Source organism: Delphinus delphis, chromosome 12 (genome assembly GCF_949987515.2).
Source record: "Delphinus delphis chromosome 12, mDelDel1.2, whole genome shotgun sequence".
In the NCBI taxonomy this organism is placed as follows: Eukaryota; Metazoa; Chordata; class Mammalia; order Artiodactyla; family Delphinidae; genus Delphinus; species Delphinus delphis.
In genome coordinates this window covers 4359796-4380690 of record NC_082694.2, presented here as the reverse complement: position 1 = coordinate 4380690, position 20895 = coordinate 4359796, and the positions used below count along the sequence as shown (strand labels likewise).

General features: G+C 36.2%; 1 long non-coding RNA gene across 1 annotated transcript in view; it reads left to right on the top strand.

The window, feature by feature from the left end:
* The window catches only part of LOC132435549 (uncharacterized), a 36908-nt gene extending 16462 nt beyond the window's left edge, over positions 1-20446 (top strand). Inside the window, exons 2-3 of the long non-coding RNA XR_009521580.1 lie at positions 14776-14873; positions 19810-20446. This is a non-coding gene — a long non-coding RNA (uncharacterized lncRNA). The remainder of the gene's footprint in view (positions 1-14775; positions 14874-19809) is intronic.
* The last annotated feature ends 449 nt before the right edge of the window (positions 20447-20895 follow it).

Sequence of the window (20895 nt, the reverse complement as noted above, 5' to 3'; positions counted from 1 at the left end):
ATCAGATCAAAATTGCCCATCTTTCTTTGATGGGGGAAGAAAAAGACATTCATCCTAAAAATCAGAGTTACTGCCATAAAGATTCAAATATCTGTGAGCTCTGACAATTGATGTACCTGTTGTATTTAAAGTATAAATGAAGACCCAAAATTATTTCCCAGGTGTAAGAAGGTGGAGGGGCACTCAGGTGTCACTAAGACATTTGTGATCCAGAGGGGAAAGCCAGAGAGATGGAGCTGCCCTTGGGTGGGAGGAGGGCAGAGCTGGGAAATCAGCCCTGCCCAATGCAAAATTGGCTTTTACACGTACTATTCAGTGTACACGAGCGTTTTTGTCTACACTAGTTCATTTAGAAAGATGAAAAGGAAAAACCTCAGAAGTATGCTCTCTGCTTGTTACTGAAGCAAGAGGGTTTCTTCCGACTTAATTACTGAAGTAAATTGCCAAATTCTTTTTCTTCAGTAACAAAAGTCTTCTTTTAAGGGCTGAACTCTCATTGATTCCCATTAGATCACACTATTTTTGAGAGATTTTCTATATATTTTTTGATAGAATCATTTTAGACCGCTAGAGCAAAACCCCAGAATTACCCTGAGTCATCCTCCAAATTAAAAATTCGTAGCCTTTTCAGAGTGTAAATATCCAAAATCTCCCAACTTAAAAAATCCTCATTATTCTATAAATTTGTACTAATCTTGCTAGTATATATTTGATGGTATATGTTACACACACATACAGACAGACACAGACACATATACATACACATATACACAGATACATATAATATACATACACGTATACATATATACAATATACATACACACATACATACACAAAACACATGCACATATACAGATACACACACATACACACATATATACAGTATACGTGCACATATACACATATACAATATACATACACACATGCATACACATACATATGTAATGTACACACACTTAAACATGTACATGCATACATACACATATACACGCACACATATATGTGCATACACATACACAGACCCATATATGCACGTACATATACACAATATACATACAGATACACATATACATACACATATACATCCTTTGAATTGAGAGAGGGTATGTAAGGAGTACAAGCTCTGAACCCCAAGGACAGTCTGGGTTTGAGTCCTAGTTTCTTATGCTCCTTGTGCCTGCATTTCTTCATGTTCCAGGTAGAGAGAAGTAACAGTACCTCTGTCCCTGTTACATGGTAAGCCCTATGGAACTGTTTGTTGAATGAATAAAATATCATTACGATGATAATTCTCCTCTGGACACCACTATCATAATTCAAGCTTATTCTATCCCAGTGAGGTGACACAGTTAATATGGCATTGAATTGCAAGTCAGCCTGACCCTAAAACCCACTAAAGTACATCACCATCTTTTCCTAATTTACTCTTGTCAATAAATTTTCTTTCTATACCTACTTATTTTAAGGCTTATATTTTCTTACTTGAACTTATTCTTTATATATTATGGATGCTAATTCTTTAATGATTATATAGCTAGTTGTTTAAATTTGTATTTTGAACTTCTATTTTATGGCATCTTTATGCTATGCAAATAAATCTTGTAGTGTGTTCTTTCTGGTTGTCATTTAAGAAATACTTAAACTCTGTATCAAAAGTACATTCTCTTATATTTCCTTCTAAAATTTTTAGTTTTATTTTTCATATTCAAAGCACTTGTCCATCTGGAATATAGTTTTCATGAAAAGAGTGTGAGGTAGTATAGCACAGGGAACTATACTCAATATTATCTTTATCTGATTTTATCTTTTCAATCTAATTTTATCTTTTCAATTTCTTCTCCTTCCAGTTTTTTTCTGCACCATTTATTGACAAGCCCATAATGTCTCTCCTTATTTGTCATCCCGGCACAATATAGGGGCACCATGCTGAGCTCCTGTGTGTACACTCACACACACGTGTGTAGATGTCTGTTCCCAATCTCCCGATTCTCTTCTAGTGGTCAATTTGTTTACCCTTCCACAAGCAACGCAATGATTTAGTCACTATGGCTTTATAATAAACCTTAGTACCTGTCTTCCTCCTTTCCATTAATATTCTTTTATGAATGTATTTCTTTTGTCTACATGATTTTTAATTTCCTCTTTCACTTTTCTGCTGACTTTAGGGTTCATGTTTTTAATTATTTAAAATATTTATTTTATCATTAGAGATTCATTTTTTGTTAGCAAAACCCAGAGTATATATTCCAAAAGAAGTAGCCATTGTCATTACTCTTTTTTTTAATTGAAATATAGTTGGTATACAATGTTGTGTTAGTTTCAGGTGTACAGCAAAGTGATTCAGTTATACATACATATATATCTAATTTTTTTCAGATTCCTTTCCCTTATAGGTAATTACAAAATACTGAGTACATTTCTCTGTGCTATAAAGTAGATCCTTGTTGTTTATCTATTTTATATATAGTAGTGTATATATATTAATCCCAAACTTCGAATTTATCCCTCCCCCCACTTCCCTTTTGGTAACTATAAGTTTGCTTTCTATGTCTGTGGGTCTATTTCTGTTTTGTATATAAGTTCGTTGTATCATTTTATTAGATTCCACATATAAATGATATCATGATAGTTGTCTCTCTTTGTCTGGCTTACTTCACTTAGTGTGATAATCTCTAGGTCCATCCATGTTGCTGCAAATGGCATTATTTCATTCTTTTCCATGTCTGAGTAATATTCCATTGTATAAATTTTTAATTCCTGAAGTAGCCTTTTTCAATAATGCCTGTGAATGGTAGACTCTGAATCTCTGTCTGAAAATGTTTGAATTTCAACTCTAGTCTCAAATGGTTATTTATCTGTATTCTGCAGTCTATGCTGACAGTTTGGTTATGTTCTTCCAGTCCACTTCAAATACCACTCTTTTTTTTTTTAACATCTTTATTGAAGTATAATTGCTTTACAATGTTGTGTTAGTTTCTGCTGTATAACAAAATGAATCAGCTATACATATACATATACCCCCATATCTCTTCCCTCTTGCATCTCCCTCCCACCCTCCCTATCCCACCCCTCTAAGTGGTCACAAAGCACCGAGCTGATCTCCCTGTGCTATGCAGCTGCTTCCCACTAGCTGTCTATTTTACATTTGGTAGTCTATATGTGTCAATGTTACCCTCTCACTTTGTTCCAGCTTACCCTTCCCCCTCCCCATGTCCTCAAGTCCATTCTCTACATCTGCGTCTTTATTCCTGTCCTGCCTCTAGGTTCATGAGGACCTTTTTTTTGAGATTCCATATATATATGTTAGCATATGGTATTTGTTTTTCTCTTTCTGACATACTTCACTCTGTATGACAGACTCTAGGTCCATCAACCTCACTACAAATAACTCAATTTTGTTTCTTTTTATGGCTGAAAAATATTCCATTGTATATATGCACCACATCTTCTTTATCCATTCATCTGTCGATGGACACTTAGGTTGCTTCCATGTCCTGGTTATTATAAATACTGCTGCAATGAATATTGTGGTACATGTCTCTTTTTGAATTATGTTTTTCTCAGGGTATATGCCCAGTAGTGGGATTGCTGGGTCGTATGGTAGTTCTATTCTTAGTTTTTTGTGTTTTTTTTTGCGGTACACGGGCCGCTCACTGTTGTGGCCTCTCCTGTTGTGGAGCACAGGCTCCGGACGCGCAGGCTCAGCAGCCATGGCTCATGGGCCCAGCCACTCCGCGGCATGTGGGATCTTCCCGGACCGGGGCACAAACCCACGTCCCCTGCATCGGCAGGCGGACTCTCTACCACTGCGCCACCAGGGAAGCCCTATTTTTAGTTTTATAAGGAACCTCCATACTGTTCTCCATAGTGGCTGTATCAATTTACATTCCCACCAACAGTGCAAGAGGGTTCCCTTGACTATGCTACAAAGCTACAGTAATCAAGACAGTATGGTACTGGCACAAAAACGGATACCACTCTTTATTCTGCCACCTGAGGAGTTTCCACTTTAGAACATTAAAAGAATCTTCATTAAATTATATCTTGCCTTTTTGGTGTTTGTACCCAGAGGACATTCATGGTATCTAATCTACCGTACTACTAGAGCCAGAAACCTTAGAATCCCCTTATCAGATCTTAGCCAGGTGCCCTGTCGCAAGGGTGCACAATGAAAACAATATTAAGATTTTCAAAGACTAAAGTAGTCTTCTTAATCCTATCTTTCAATCACATTTCTATATTCAATGATACATTTCAGATGTGTGTTTTTATTTCCATGTGGATTATATTCCACTTATGAAACAATATCTGAATATTTGGTCAATGGCATTTGTTGACTGTCCACAAAATTCGAAGTTTAGAAAGTAGAACACTTCAGGACAAGAACCCCACCACCCCTGCCCTGGACTCTCTGTGCACATCCTCTTTGTAGCTCTCTGGGCATTGGTGTTATCCTTGTTTCTTGTCTCTTGTTCCAAGCAGACCATTTTATCTTCAGAAATAGGATCATGTTTTACCCCACTTTGTATCTCTACAACCCAGAATAATGACTGGCATATAAGAAGAATTTTTTTTTTAATTGGGGTATAGTTGTTTTACAATGTGATAGTTTCGACTGTACAGCGAAGTGGAGTTCCCTGTGCTATGCAGCACGTTCTCATTAGTTATCTATTTTATACATATTGGTGAATATATGTCAATCCCAATCTCCCAATTCATCACATCCGCCCCTTTCCTCCCTTGGTGTCCATACGTTTGTTCCCTACATCTGTGTCTCTATTTCTGCCTTGCAAACTGGTTCATCTGTACTGTTTTTAAGAAGGATATTTTGAATGCCTGCTGAATAAAGGAATAATATAGAAAGGCAGGTAGAAACAACAGAGAGAAACCAACACAAATCAAGCAAGATTTTAAAAGCACTGCACTTATAATTATATTGAAAATGTTACTTCAGGTGGGGAAACTTTAACTGCTTGAGTTTAAACATATATTTTGGGGGGAAAGGATATTGAAACTAAGATACTTGTTTTGTAAAGAAAGAAAATGTAGAAATGCCCATGGACAGAGAAATACATTTGGGGAGTGACCTGCAGCAGAAAGGAGAGTCTAGTTCAGAGAGAAGGATCAGTATCAGAAAAAAAGAGCTTGGTTAAGAAGCACAGCATTTCCAAACTGTAGAGGATCACAAAACAGATTCCTACTTAGGAATTCTGATTTGATTCACTTTGGAATTTGAAACTGAGATGTATCATCAGCATAACAACTATGGAATGATTTAAATATTACACATACAATAGCAATACACATTATTTGAGAACCATCCATATTGTGGCATATATCAAGAGTTTATAATTTTTTTATTGCTAAACACTAGTTCACTCTATGAATATATTACATTTTGTTTATCCATGCAACACTTCATGGATATTTGGGTTATTTTCAGTTTTTGAATATTATCAACAAATCTAGATGAACATTTTTGTACATGTTTTTGTATGGGCTTATACTTCCATTGTCATTGTATTTCATAAATACATAGCAGTGAGATGGCTGGATCATATGGCAGGAGTTTATCTACTATTTTAAGAAATATAACAATTAAACAATTTTTCAAAGAGTGGCACCATTTTACATTTCCGTCAGGAGGGTGTCAGTGCTCTAATTCATCCACATCCTCATCAGCATATGTGAGGACTAGTGTTTTTAATTCTAGCCATTTGCCTTTCTAATATGTATGCAGTAGTATCTCATTGTGATTTTAATTTGCATTCCCTGATCATTAATGTTGTTGAGCATCTTTTCATGTGCTTATTTGTCATCTGTGTATCTTCTGTGGTGAAGTGTCTACTCAAATATTTTACCCTTTTATAATTGTTTTTTTTCTTTTCTTATTATTGAATTTTGAGAGTTCTTTACTTTCCAGAAAGAAGTCTTTTTTCAAATGTTTGCTTTGAAAATATTTTCTTCAGTGTGTGGCTTGGCTTTGCTTCTTATTAATAGTGTCTTTTGGAGAGAGGAAATTTTCAATTTTGATGAAGTCCAATTTAAATTTATCACTTTTTTTTTCTTCTATGGATAGTGATTTTGCTGTTGTAGCTAAGAAATCTGTACGCTGGCAAAGTCACAGATTTTTCTCTTGTGTTTTCTTCTAGAAGTTATACAGTTTTAGGTTTCACATTTAGGTCGATGATACATTTTAAGTTAATTTTTTCATATGATGAGATTATATGGGTCAAGCTTCATTTGTTGGTTATAGATACCTAATTGTTCTTGCACCATGTGTTGAAATATCTACAATGTTTTGATATATACAGTTTTTCTCGTAACTTTTTGGTTTAGTTAAACATATCAATCTTTTTATGTTTCCCTTTTGCTTTTATGCCTAGAAAAGGCTTCTTCAACTGGAGATCAAATAAATTCTATTTTCCCCAGGGACTTTTATATAAATATAAATTATTTAATTAATTAGAACCCTATAAGATTCCTTACACCAAAATGGTTCCCACTGGTTTTAAAGGTTGCATGGAAAAACTAAAACTGAAAGAACAAGAACACATAAATTTTGGTTAGGGTGAGTTGGAACTGAAATATTAGCTATTACTACATAAACAAGATGTTAAAATTGTAATATAATATCAAATATATACTCAGTACTAATAGATTTGGAAACATTAAAGAATCTAAGAAAATATAAAATGACAACATTGGCTGGAAAAGTTAACAAACTTAATATAACAATAAACACTGGAAGAAACTGGAATTGTCTTCAAAGAATTGTCTCCATGAAATGTAGATCCAAATAGTGCTGTGGGTGAATTCTTTCAAAAAATTCAAAGAAGTTCCATGCTATATAAACTGAATCAGAGCATACAAAAAGATGGAAAGTTTCCTGGTTACGTTTGCAAAGGTTGCACAGCACTGAAAAACAAAACTGCAGTCTAATCTCAATTGTGCACATGGATGTTAAAATACCTAAACCATATTAGAAGACCAAATCAATCAAATCTAGATATAGAGAGAAAAATTAACATGCCACACCCAGTTGGGCTTTAATCTTAACATGCCATACCCAGTTGGGCTTTAATCTGGGCTTTCATGAATGGTTCATTATGGGAAACCTATTAGTATTAAATCAATAGAGAAACTATATGATTACCATAAAACATTACCAAAGATCTATTTTTTAAACATTTTTCATTTTGAGCAAATTGTACGTTCACACACAGTTGTAAAAATGATGTAGAATAATAACATGGGAATAATATACCCAGTTTCCCCAGTGTAACATCTTGCATAGCTATAGTACAATATCACAGCTGAGAAATTTGTACTGATGAAATCTATCAACCTTATTCGAATTCCGCCAGTTTTACATGCACTCATTTACATGTGTTTAGTTCTATGCAATTTTGTCACCAGTGTGACCACCACCACAGTCGAGATGCAGAGCCCTTCCATCCTAAGGACCCCTTATGCTGACTTTCATAGCCACAGACACTTCCCATGTTGAACACTGATCTGTTCACTATTTCTACGATTTGTCATTTTATTTTCAAGAATGTTGCATACATGAATCATTAATGTTATATATGTATCAATATAATCACGTAACCTTTCTGATTTTCTTCACTCAGCATAATGCCGTAGGGATTCATCCAAGTTGTTGCATGTATCAATAGTTTATTCCATTCATTGCTGAGCTTTATTTCATGGTATGAATGTACCACAGTTGTTTGTTTGTTTGTTTAACCATTCACCCATTGAAGGACTTACGAGTTGTTTAGTGTAGTTTGGTTATTATGTATAAAGCTCCTATGAAAATTTATGTGCAGGTTTTTCTGTGAGCATCAGTTTTTGTTTCTCGTGAATAAATAAATAAATTCATCTTCAATTTTTTTTTAAGTGCAGTTGCTGGGTCATATGGTATGCATCTGTTTAGTTTTGTAACTGCCATACTCATTTCCATTTTACATTCCCACTAGCAATATATGAGTTTTCCAGTTTCTCTGAATCCTCGCTGGCATTAGGTTATATCACTATTTTTTATTTTAGCCGTTCTTCTAGGTGTGTAGTAATATCTCCTTGTGGCTTTAATTTGCATTTCCCTAATGGCTAATGATATTGCACATCTTTTCATGTGCTTATTTGCCATCCGCGTATCTACTTCAGTAACATGTCTATTCTTGTCTTTTGCCCATTTTCTAATTGGTTTGTTTGTTTGCAAATATTTTCTACCAGTCTGTAGCCTGTCTTCTCATTTTCTTAACGGAGTTTGGGCAGAGCAAAAGTTGTATTTTTGATGAAGTCCAATCTATCCTTTTATTTGTCCTTTTATGACTTGTGCTTTTGGTGTCATGTCCAGGAACTCCTGGGCAAGCCCTAGATCCTGAAGGTTTTCTCCTAAAGTATTTTTTCTTAAAGTTTTACACTTTTAGTATATTTAAATTTGTGATCCATTAAGTTAATTTTTGTATAATGTAGGAGACTTAGGTAAAGGTTTGTCTTTTTCTCATATTGATGCCCAATTTCTCCAGCACCATTTATTGAAAAAGCTATCCTTCCTCTATCAAATTATTTTTATACCTTTGTCAAAAATAAATTGGGCATATTTGTGTAGGACTATTTTGGGGTTCTCACCCTTATGTGTCTGTCCCTCCACCCATATCACACTGTCTTGAATTACTATGTAGTGGCCTTTTTATTATAGAGTGAGACCTTTCACTTTATTCTTCTTCAAATTCGTTTTTAGCTATTTTAAAGCCTGTGCTCTTCCCTATAAATTTAACTTGTCTAAGTCTACAAAAAATGTTGCTGGGAATTTGATAGTAATTGCATTAAACCCATAGATCAATTTGGGGAGAATTGATATCTTTACTATGTTGAGTCTTCCAGTCCATGAAGGAGGTATGTCTCTTCATTTAGTTAGATCTGCTTTGATTTCGTTCATTAGCAGTGTGTAATTTCCAGCATAGAGATTATACATCTATAATATTATATATATAACATATATATAAAAACATTAGATTTATAACTACTGCATTTGCTTTGGCATAATTATAGATTATATTTTGGTTTTAGTTTTGGTTTCTACTGGTCTGTTGCTAGTTCATAGAAATACAGTTGATTTTTCTGTGTTGATCTTGTACCTTGAAACTTTACTGAAATCATTTATCAGTTCTAGGAGACAGTTTTGTGATGTCTTGGGGTTTTCCATGTAGACAATAAAGTGATAAGGTGAACTACAAATAGCTTTCCTTTTAAGCATGCATGTTCTTTATTTCTTATTGCTCAGTAAAACTTCCAGCACTATGTTGAATGAGAGTGATGAAGGCAGACATTCTTTCTTGTTTCTGATCTTAGGGAGAAGAATTCATGCTTTCAGCATTAAATATTATGATAGATATACATCATTTGTAGATGCTCTTCATCAAATTAATTTCCCTCTGTTCCTATTTTTCTGAGTTCTCATTATGAATGAGTATTGGAATTTTCAAGTGATTTCTCTGCATAAATTGATATAATCATATCATTTTTCGTTTTAGCTTGAAATGGTGGATTACATTGATTTTCAAGTGTTGAACCAGCCTTGCACTTCTGGAAGAAATTTCAGTTGTACATGGTGTATAATTATGTTTATATATTTTTGGGTTCAATTTGTTAATATATTGTTGAGGAGTTTTTTGACTAAGTTCATGAGAAATATGGGTCTGTATTTTTCTTTTTCTGTCCTCTTTTTATCTAGTATTGATAGTAGTTTCATACGATGAGTTGTGAATGTTCCTTCCTCTTCTGTTGCTGAACAGATTGTGTAGAAGTGGTGTTACTTCCTCTTTAAATGCTCAGAATTCTCCTGTGAAACCATCTGGGCCTGAGATTTCTTTGGGGGGGAATTTTTTTTTTTTTTTTTGCGGTATGTGGGCCTCTCACTGTTGTGGCCTCTCCCGTTGCGGAGCACAGGCTCCGGACGCGCAGGCTCAGCGGCCATGGCTCACGGGCCCAGCCACTCCACGGCATGTGGGAATCTTCCCGGACTGGGGCACAAACCCATATCCCCTGCATCGGCAGGCGGACTCTCAACCACTGCACCACCAGGGAATCCATTTTAATCAATGGATTCAATTTCTTTAATGGTTTATGCCTATTCAAATTGTCTATTTCAACTTGGTGAGTTTTGGTAGTTTGTGGTTTTGAGGAATTAGTTCAATCTTCTAAGTTGTTTAAATCATGAGCATAAAGTACTATGTGGTATTCTGTTATTTTCCTTTTAACGGCTGAAGATTCTGTAGTAATATCTTGTTTCATTCCTGATATTGGTGATGTTTGTATTCTGTCGTTTTATCTTTGTAAGTCTTGCTGGACTTTTATAATTTTATTATTTGTTAAAGAACCCACTTTTGTTTCATTGTTTATATCTGCTATTTTTGTGATAATTTCATTGATTTTGCCCTTACCTTTATTATGTCCTTCTTTCTGCTTGTTTTGTGTTCATTTTGCTCTTCATTTTCTCATTTCTTGATATAGGAACTTGCATTATTAATTTGAGAAATTTCCTCTTTTGGAATGTAAGGATTTTAGTGCAATACATTTTTCTCTCAGGGCTGCTTTAGTTGTTTCCCACATATCTTGATATGTTGTATTTTCATTTCATTGAATTATGTATATTTTTAAATTTCCTTTCACACTTTCTCTTTTACCCAATGGTTTATTTAGAAGTATATTGTTTAATTACCAAATGTTTGGAGATTTTCCTGTTGTCCTTCTTGGTTTGAGTACATAACGGTCAGAAAACAAACTCTTCATGATTTTATTAAAACAAATTTGCTAAGGTTGTTTTATGGCCCAAGATGTGGTCTACTTTGTTGAATATTTTATGGGTTTTTGATATATTTTTCTTTTGGTTGATTTTGTTGTTCAGTTTTTCTATATCCTTGTTGGCTTTCTGCCTAGTAGTTTGATAAATTACTGAGAGTAGGGTGTTGAAGTCTGTAACTGTAGTTGTTGATTTCTCTATTTCCCCTTTCAGCTCTATCAGTTTTGCTTCATGTATACTGAGGCTTCACACAATTGGTACATACCTATTTTTAGGATCATTACATCTTCTTTGTGTGTTGATCCTTTTATGTTTATGTAATGCCCCTCTTTGTCTCTGGTAATTATCTTTGTTCTGAAGTCTACTTTATTATAGTAATGAGGTCATCCTTTTTTTAAAAAATAATGTTTGTGTGGCATGTCTTTTTCCATTCTTTTACTTTCCACCCACATAGGTTGTATTTGAATTGAGTTTCTTATAGACAGCATATAGTTGGATCTTTCTTTTTTAAATCCATTTTACAAATTTCTATCTTTTAGTTGATGTACTTAGATCATTCACTTTTAAGGTAATTATTGATATGACAGGCCATAAGTCTGAAGTTGTACTGTTTGTTTTCTCAGTTTTTTATTCCTCGGTTTCTCTTTTCTTGACTTCTTGTGGGATACTTGTACATCTTTTCAGGATTCCATCTTGATTTATTTATAGTGTTTTTGAGTATATCCTTTTGTATAGCTTTCTTAGTGGTTATTCTATTAAAGTTGAATTTTTAAAAATGTCACAGTAAAGTAAAATTGAAAGATTACTCTCCTAACATAATAAAAATATCTTAAAATAATTAAAAATCAGACATCAGAGCAAAACACAAAGTGTCCTCTTAAACAAAAATGTATGTTTTTATCATTAATAATGAACTTTTTATGAAACTTCTACCTAGTGCAATAAGATAAGAAAATAAACAAGAGAGGTCATACCTGGAATAGAAGAGTCAGATTTATCTTTTTCTTCTTATATTCTGATTGACTTCCTAGAAAACCAAGGAAAGAAATTCAAATTTGTGTATTGGTAAGATATTTCAATTATGTGACTAGCTATAAAATAAATATATGGAAATAAACAGATTTCTACAGTGAAAAATCGAGTAGAAAATATAAAATTCACAATAGAAAAAAAATCCTAAGAATTGACTTATAAATATGTTTATCTTTTTAAATCCTCAGAACTCTAATGACCTAAAATAAAATCCAAAAGAGCGGCAGGACATACTATGATTTTGGTTAAAAAACTAAATATTTGCAAATAACTTAATACTTCCAAAATCAAATAACATACTTTCTGTAATTTCAATGAAATTTGTAACCAGACAAAATTATTCTAGAGTAAAAAATGAATAAGAATAGCGAAGAAAATTTAGAAACAACAAAATAATGAAAGGCTTGACCTACCTACCATTTAAGTGTCTTAAAAGACTTGCAATAATTAAAACAGTGTGATGTTATTCCTAGAATAGCCAGGCAGATTAAAGGTATGGGATAAAACTCCAGAAATAAAACATAAAACATATAAGTATTTGGTATATCACAAAAGTTGTATTTTAAAACAGGGGAGAACTGACCATTTAATTAGTGTTTTTTCAAAACAGTATAAAATAGTGCATTGTAATTTTCATAAATTTAATTTCCTTTGAATGTAGGAATATATGAGTTTTCTGATCTTTTTTCTTAAAAAGACTAGCTAGGGGTTGAAAATAACATTTTCTTAAAAAGAAAGCCTCAGATTTATTTATGTAATCTACTTTTATAGTAATAGATCCTTTCTCTTTTACTCCTGGTTTGTTTTTGTTTCACCCTTATTTTTCTAACCTTAATATGAATAATTAACTTGTGTCATTCTACTCTTTCTTGTTTAATATCAAAAGTATTTTATACTGTAAATTTATGTCTAATTAGAACTGTGACAGCATCCCATAAATTTTTATATATGTGAGTTTTTATTTTGTCTATTAAATATTCCATAACCACCGTTTCTCCTGTTCCTTTGTTAAGCATTATTTATGTTTTTTTATTTGTTAAAAAGAGATGATTTTATGAGTATCTTTTATATTTTTTGATATTAACTTCTAGTTTTTTGCACTGATGTCAGACATTGTGTGAGAGAATTTCTATTTTGTGGACTGTATTGAGGTTGGCTTTGTAAACAATATAATCGTATTTAAGTTAGTCATGGACATTTGAAATGTATAGCATAACTACATATTTATTTCATCACATCAAATTGGCTTCGTGACTTAGATCTTAAATATCCATTAAGTTTTTGCCTATTATCTGGTAAGCATTCATAAAAATACATCAAAATCTCTCACTTCTATTGATTTTCTGTCAATCGCCTTTTGTGTTTTCAACCACATTTATTTATATAGTTTGCTACTAGGTAATTCTGTACATAAACTTTCATGAGCATTATCTTCTTTGGTGATTATATTCTTAATTTTTAAAAGAAAGAAAGTGTCCCTCTTGGTCTTGTCATATGCTTTTATTTGCCTTCAAATATGCTTTGCCAGATATTAATAGGGAACATTATCTCATTTTCATTTATTGTCATTAAGTGATATGTTTAGTCCCTTTTTGTCATTATGATTTTTTTCTTTTTACTTCTTTCTTCTATTTTATTTTCTTTTTCTCTTTTTGGCAGTGTGAATTATAGTCTATTTGATCAAGTTTCTCTAGTAATTATGAAGTTATATACCCTATTTTAATTTTACTACCTGATGCCTTTAAAACGCAAGCCTTAAAGTCCTCTTTTGGCTGCATCGAGCATCAGGGAATGCCCATCAAACCATGCTCTGCTGCTTGGTGTAGCCATGCCTGATCTCCATTTTTGATGCTGTCATTAGAAGCTAGAAAAACAGATTCTGAGTGCTACTCCCCTTCTTGTTTGTGACCTGCTCTTGCCCCTCCAAACTGGTGCAATTGGTTTTCTCACAGAATCTCTGTTTATATCTTGTTGAAGCGCACTTCTTTCTAGGAAGGAAAAGCAAGAGTTTTCTCTTGGTGTCTTTGTTAAATCTAGTCTGGCTGCATAATATCTGACTTGAATTTCTAAATATTTTTGTAACATCACCTTAATTTTCAGCACTGATTTCCTCCCCACTGCACCTCCTGTTTTTATATTCCTTTGCTCATCTTAACTGGAATCTGCAGAGGGAAGGTTCATGTTTGTGCTAAGGGGGCTCCTTTCTTAGCTAAGACTGATGCTTGTGGCTGCTGCAGGATATATTGTGGAAGAAGGCAAACTATCCCATTTTGAGCTTTCAAAAAATTTTAATTTCTCATATTCTGAAACTCCTTATACTGAGTGAAGTAACTCAGAGAAAGACAAATATATGATATCTCCGATATGTGGAATTTAAAGAAATGGTACAAATGAACCTATTTATAAAACAGAAGTTGAGTCACAGATGTAGAAAACAAACTTGTGCTTACCAGGGGGGAAAGCAGAAGGGGAAGGGATAAACTGGGAGATTGGGATTGACGTATACCCACTACTATATATAAAATAAATAATTAATAAGAACCTATTGAATAGCACAGGGAACTCTAGTCAATACTCTGTAACGACCTATATGGGAACAGAATCTAAAAAAAAGTGGATATGTATATGTATAACTGACTCACTTTGCTGTACAGCAGAAACTAACTCAACATTGTAAATCAACTATACTCCAATAACATTTTTTAAATTAAATAAAAAAATAAAACGTATCTCCACATATATAATTAATATAAGGACAACCTAAGAATATAAATGTAGTATCCCAAATGTAGATAGCATTGTTTAATCTTCACGTCTCCAAGACTAATATTTAAATCCATGAAGAAATTCTTATTTACTTCATATCCCTCCACGGGAGGATTTTTTGTTTTTGTTTGTTTTTTGGCCTCAACACACGGCATGTGGGATTTTAGTTCCCCAACCAGCGATGGAACCAACGCCCCCTGCAGTGGAAGCGCAAGTCTCAACCACTGGACCACCGGGGAAGTCTCCATGGGAGGATCTTTCAAAGGTAAAATAAACTACCATAAAAATATTGCTTCATAGTAGGATCGAGAATCATATTCTTAAATCATCACAATTATAATTTAATATATGTAACTTTCCATATTCTCTTGAGTTTCTCTAGAATAATTTAAATGATCAAATCTCATTACCCTGTTTGTTAATTGCTTTTAGGTTTCTTTTAAAGAGGATAAGCATATCTTAGACTGAGAACTCTCCTAACTTAGAATCTGTGTATTTTACGAAGGCCATGTGTTTTGTACCTCCAAAAAACACTGCTAGAGTAAACGCCTTCAACATAATAGCTCTGTCATAAAGAGCTTTATCATTCTGACAGTTTCTTTCATGTAGGTCAAAATGCAGCATACGACTTTTTCTCTGGTCTGCAAATTTTCTGCAGAAATAATTAAAGTTGTGGGAGCTTTTTTTAAGTCAACCCTCACCTCTTCTCTTACCTTGCACTGTTTTCAAATCCAAAATAACAAAACATCAAAACAGCACCAGAACAAAACAGTTTATGTTCCCATCTTCATCCCTCTAATTGAAGTCTTATTTACAGTGTTCGTATAATGTTCTTGAATTGTAAAGGTTAGGAGTTTGTTTGAAACCTTCAGTACAATTGAAAAGTTTATTTTCCTATGATTAATTCACTCTAAAATGGCATGCACAAAATAATAGAATCATAGTAAACTTTGGAAAGAAACTTAGAGATCATTTGTCAAACTATCTTATTTATAGAGGGGAAAGTTTGGCCCAGAGAAGTTCTATGATTTGTGTAATGAAAGAGTCATAATGTCAGTAGCATTTGTGTTTTCCAAGCAAAACAGGACTAAGGCAGAAAGTTGAATTTGTTCCCCGAATAATTCAGATCAAAAGAAGCTGAGGTATCTGAATTCAAAAGCCAGATGATATGTTTGCCCTCAAGTATCAGGACAAATTTTATTTGTAGTTTCCCTTATCCACACTATGTGTGTGTTTTCTGATTAAACATTTAGCCAGTGATGATTATTTAAGCATAAGACATTCAATTCTCGTGGTATTCCCCATCTATTAACCATTTATTATGTTGGGGTCAGACTCAGAGCAGAGCATTACATGTATTCTGTGTCACAACCATCCCATAAGGGAAGCAATAACATTATTCCTGTTTTGAAAAGTAAAAACTGAGCTCTTATGTGTGAAAAAAATCTAAGGACCTTGCTCAAGTTTCTACATCCAGTATGAAACTTAGACATGCAAGAAAAAGAACACACATCTGACTCCAAGTGGTACCCACTAGGCTCTATGCAAACCTCGGCTGGTAAAAGGTTTGTGGGGATACTTTTCCTGTTCTGGGAAGACTCCCTTGCTTCCCTTTATGGGGCTGTTGGTCTGGTCCCCACCCCTTCCTCTGTGTTATTGCTCCTCATGCCTGCATGGGGCCGTCTCTACAGAGGACTGCCCCTGGGCTCCTGGCCTCCCCTGGCCTAAGCCTAACAAGGGCAGGAGTGTAGCACCCACAACTCCCTTACCTCCATCAGGATGCCTCTCAGGTTTAATTCATACCCCAGAGCTTCCCCTGGGGCTCAGACTGGGGCTACCACTGCCTAAGAAGACTCCCTGGCTGGCTTCCTCCTGGGATCCCTACCTTGTACATCCTTTGCAAACCACTCCTCGCCTCCCACCTGCTTCTGGAGACCCCGCCCAAAGACGCTCTTCATTTTATCCCAGAAGATCTGCAGATGTGGACTCTGGCAGGAGCATCACAACCAAATCCCAACTTAACTTTGTCTGAAGCTGTGCATCTCGCTCTTCTCTTGACTATCAGAGAAGCTTTTGTATCATAAAGGGATGGTTTGTGAGGAACTGATACTCTTCTCAGAGCTCCAGACAAGGGGCCTTGTTCGGGCAAAAGTTTCCACAGAAATGATGACGTATTTTCCCTTTACAGCTTTCTCACTAAAACATTCAGTCCTTTGATTTTCCATAGTGATTCTCAGCACAAATGAAAGTTCTGTCCAGATCCACTGGAGATCTGTAAAACCAGTAGGCATCCCTCTTTCACGTTTTGCTCAGGCTGGCCCTGCCCAGTGGGCAAAGCCCTGCCTAGTGTAGGTTTTTCTGAAGCCCAGACTGGTGACCAGGCACCCGGCAGTGTGTGTCTACCTCTGTCCATCCCACGGATTGTCACGGGCTGAGGAAGCTGACCACAGCCTGCTCACCAGGCTTCAACAGCCCCTCACCTCTAGGGGAAGAGCATGTGTCCTTAACTCAGTGAGTTATGCTCCCTTTAGCCCTGTCCCTGTGTGTCCACCCTCATCTCCTACACCCTCTGCCTTGTGGTCAATCTGCCCATCACTCCTCCAGCTCAACGTGGCACCACCCTCACTTCCAGGTGAGCTGAGCCACAGCTATCATCACAGAGGTTAACTGAGTCCTTTCCCCGAATTCCACAGGAAATACATCTCCCCTCCTGACAGAATTGAGGCAGGAATCCTCCCACTTGACATAGCCGCGTAGCTAAGCATCATTTAAAATTGGTCAGTCTGTTTGGTCACAATTGAGAAAACCTGGGTGGATGTTGCCTTTTAAAATAAACATCTTTGACCGGTGACTTCAGGTGACCTTCTACGGAGGACATGTGTCACCCCAACAGGAGAATTACATTCACAATTAAAAGCTGTGTGTGTTGGTAACCTTCATGGCTGTAGAGACGCACTGCTATTGTCAGAAAGGAACTTACACAATCATCACCTGGTCCAGCCCCTGGCTCTGTGGAGGACGAAACAGACTCAGAGAAGTGAAAAGACCCCCCCCTCGGCCCCAGCAACAGCCACTTTCATCTTATTATAACACTTCGTATTGAGACACTGAGAAAAGAAGCCTACACAGTGGAGAAGAGACTTCCGTAGCTTTTCTGCAAATCACCCTGGTGGTCAGTCTACACCAGGGGATCAGTACATCTGTGTCAAAGGGCTAATTGGTCTGATTCTGAGTCAGAAGACAGAATGTCTCCCTGCATGGCTGTGCTGTGTGCCTATGAGTTTCAAAAGAAATTACTGAATCACATCTCATATAGAAGCTCAAATTAAATACCAATTCTCCTGATTTCACAAATTTTATTCAAACTATGAATAACAGAATTTACGCCCAAGATGGCTTTGTAATTCAATGAGTACTTCCCAAAGAAATTAAATAGAGAATTGAAGGCCACCGCTCAGAAGTGGAGCTAAAAATCCATAAATATATTTTCTCCTGGGGAAAGATGACAGCCAACTGCAAATAGCGACCCTAGAATGTACTGGTTGAGTAGGAGGTGACCAGTGGAGCCTCAGAGCTGGGAGGGCTCCGAGGAGAAAGGAATTGCTGGGTCAGTATGATCAGACCTTCCTCATGGGGGTTCAAGATGTCACTGGAGAGGCCAAGGCAGAGATGATATGCAGATTCTAAATCAGGGTTATTTGGCCCTGGTCTCTCATAAAATATAGTTGTAGATGCCGGGTGGAGATACTTCTGATTTTCCTATGATGATAATCTGTGGATATCTAGGAAATATCTGAAATTCTGAGTCTAGGCAAAGATTTGTAGATCCTAGAATGGTGTAAGCCATTCAGCATCCACTTGCTGAGAATCTTCTAGGTGGACACCACCTTGATGCTGAGACAGAGTGGACAGTAAGACACATGAGATGTTTTTCTCCGCCCAAGACAGCAGCCTCGCAGGGAAACAGGTCCATGAACAACCCTGTGCAACTGGGATCCACAGGGGCAAGTGGTGAGGGTCAGGGCAGGGGACTCTGCTGCAGAGGAGAAGAGGGGAGAAGCTGTGAGAAGAAGCAGACCCTCTGCCTGGGGAATCAGCCGGGCTTCAGAGAGCAGGTGTTTTAACCACCTCTTCAGCAACTGTGGAGAAAAAGCTGATTCAGAAGCAGAGTCCACACCAAGACCCAGATGCAAATACATAAAACAGCCAGTGCTGGTACCCTGGCTGTGTGACAATACAACTTGCTTCTTTTTTCTTTTTTAGTTGAAGTATAACCGATTTACAATGTCATGTTAGTTTCAGGTATACAGCACAGGGGTTCAGTTATATATATTTTTTTCTTTTTCACATTTTTTCCTTTATAGGTTATTACAAAATATTGTAATATTTTGTAAAACTTGCTTCTTGACGCTAGACGTGCACCCGTGCACATGAACAAAATAATTTCGTGTCGTGGGAGCACGGATCCCTCGTAACTCTCTGCCTTACGAATTTAGGTATGTTGCTGTGCACACTATTCAATTTGATTACATCACCAAATAAGGCAAATTGATTTACCAAAGTATAAATTGTGAGTTTTAGATTCGTTAGCCTGTAGACTCTAAGGAAACCATTAAACATGTGAATGCTCAGACTCACATCCTTTCAGCTTGGTAGGAAAAGAGAAAATGCATATTTCCAACAATGAAATAAAGGGAGCGTCTTCCTGGTAGGCATCTCTTTAACCTGGCAAACAGAGAGCCACACAGAACTTCCCTTCTGAGGCTCTGGAACTCACATGTCCTCGGTGAATACAAACGCAGGACAAAGACCCTTTTGTGTCAAGGCTCCACAAATGTGGAATCAGTTACCAGTCGATTTAAGAACAATTGGAAGCTTTTCCTGTTTTAAGATGGAGCTGAAACAATGCCTCGTGATGACTGGAAGTTGTCATAATTGTTTTAATTGATGTTATTCTTGTGTTATCTTGGTTTATTGTGTGTTTATATGCGTTTGCTTATCGCAGGTCATGCTTGAAAATGGGCTTTCAGCTCCATTTACAGGCACAGTTAACAAATCAATCAAGGCATGTATGTATGTTCCTCAGCCCCACTTGTTTATATCAGATGGGGCTGCCATATGTACACTCCATACATTTCATGCCCACATGTTTATATCACACAGATAATCCATCTGAGATTGATTTCAACTTCACTTTTAAGTCCTTAGGACCAACACAGCAAATATGCATCTTGAAATACAAGCGGAAGTTGTTATTTTGCCCACAGAAGAACAAAAAGACCTAATGCTTTTTTAACTCTTTCTCATGGATCTATTTAAAGTCATGTGCCTGTGGCTTGTGACAAGAATTTGCTGGAAAAGAAAGTGGCCATCAGAAAGCTGTGGCTCTCTCATCTCACATTCACCCCCACACACACACTCCTCTTACCAGAACTGGAAGCAAAAAGATGGTATAAACAAAGCCACAGAGACAAGCACTTGTGGAGAAATGCATTCTAACATCAAGCATTGATATCACAGCTGATGGAGAGGCGACGTGCTCAATTTACACTCTATTTATAAACGATAAACATCTATACACACATCCCTACCTGTCTTTCATTTTCCTGTATCCAAAACACTGCAAACGAACCAACAAATATGCAAGGAGAAACAAGGGACAGAGTGTGTCATTGTTTCATCTGTTCCATTTACAAAACTTACAAGCCACAAATACACGTCTGAGAAATGTGTTTTTCTCTGAGCTTCATGACATCGCTGTGTTAATTCAGACGTAATCACAGCCATGCAGCCGCTCTTGCTACCAAAACCGCACATTTACAGCCTCTTAGGGATACACACCTGGCAGTGAACAGAACTGGTGGGACAAAAACGGACTTCAGAGACCTGATATCTTTGCACCGTGAGCCGTGTCACCATCCAAAATGGAAAATAATCTCACGCGTAGGCAGCGTTCGGACTTGCCAAGGAATAAACGTGTGTGAGGAGCACCGTGCCTCCTTCGAGGGGTGGGTCTTCGGAGCTGCTTGGCTCTTGTATTTCACGTAATAAACATCTAAATCTGAACACTGCCCAGGGTAAAGTGGTTTGTAAGCAGATATTCTGAGGGAAGAGAAGAGATTGAGTGTGCACTAGTATGAAAAAACCTGAAACAGCTATTAGGGTCCATTGTATCATTCCAGCTGCTACGCAGACATACTGAGTCCATGTGTCAAAAACGCTTACTAAGTTTTTCTCTTAGAGGAAAATAAGCCATAAGCACACAATAGCCTTTGTCTCTTTCAAAG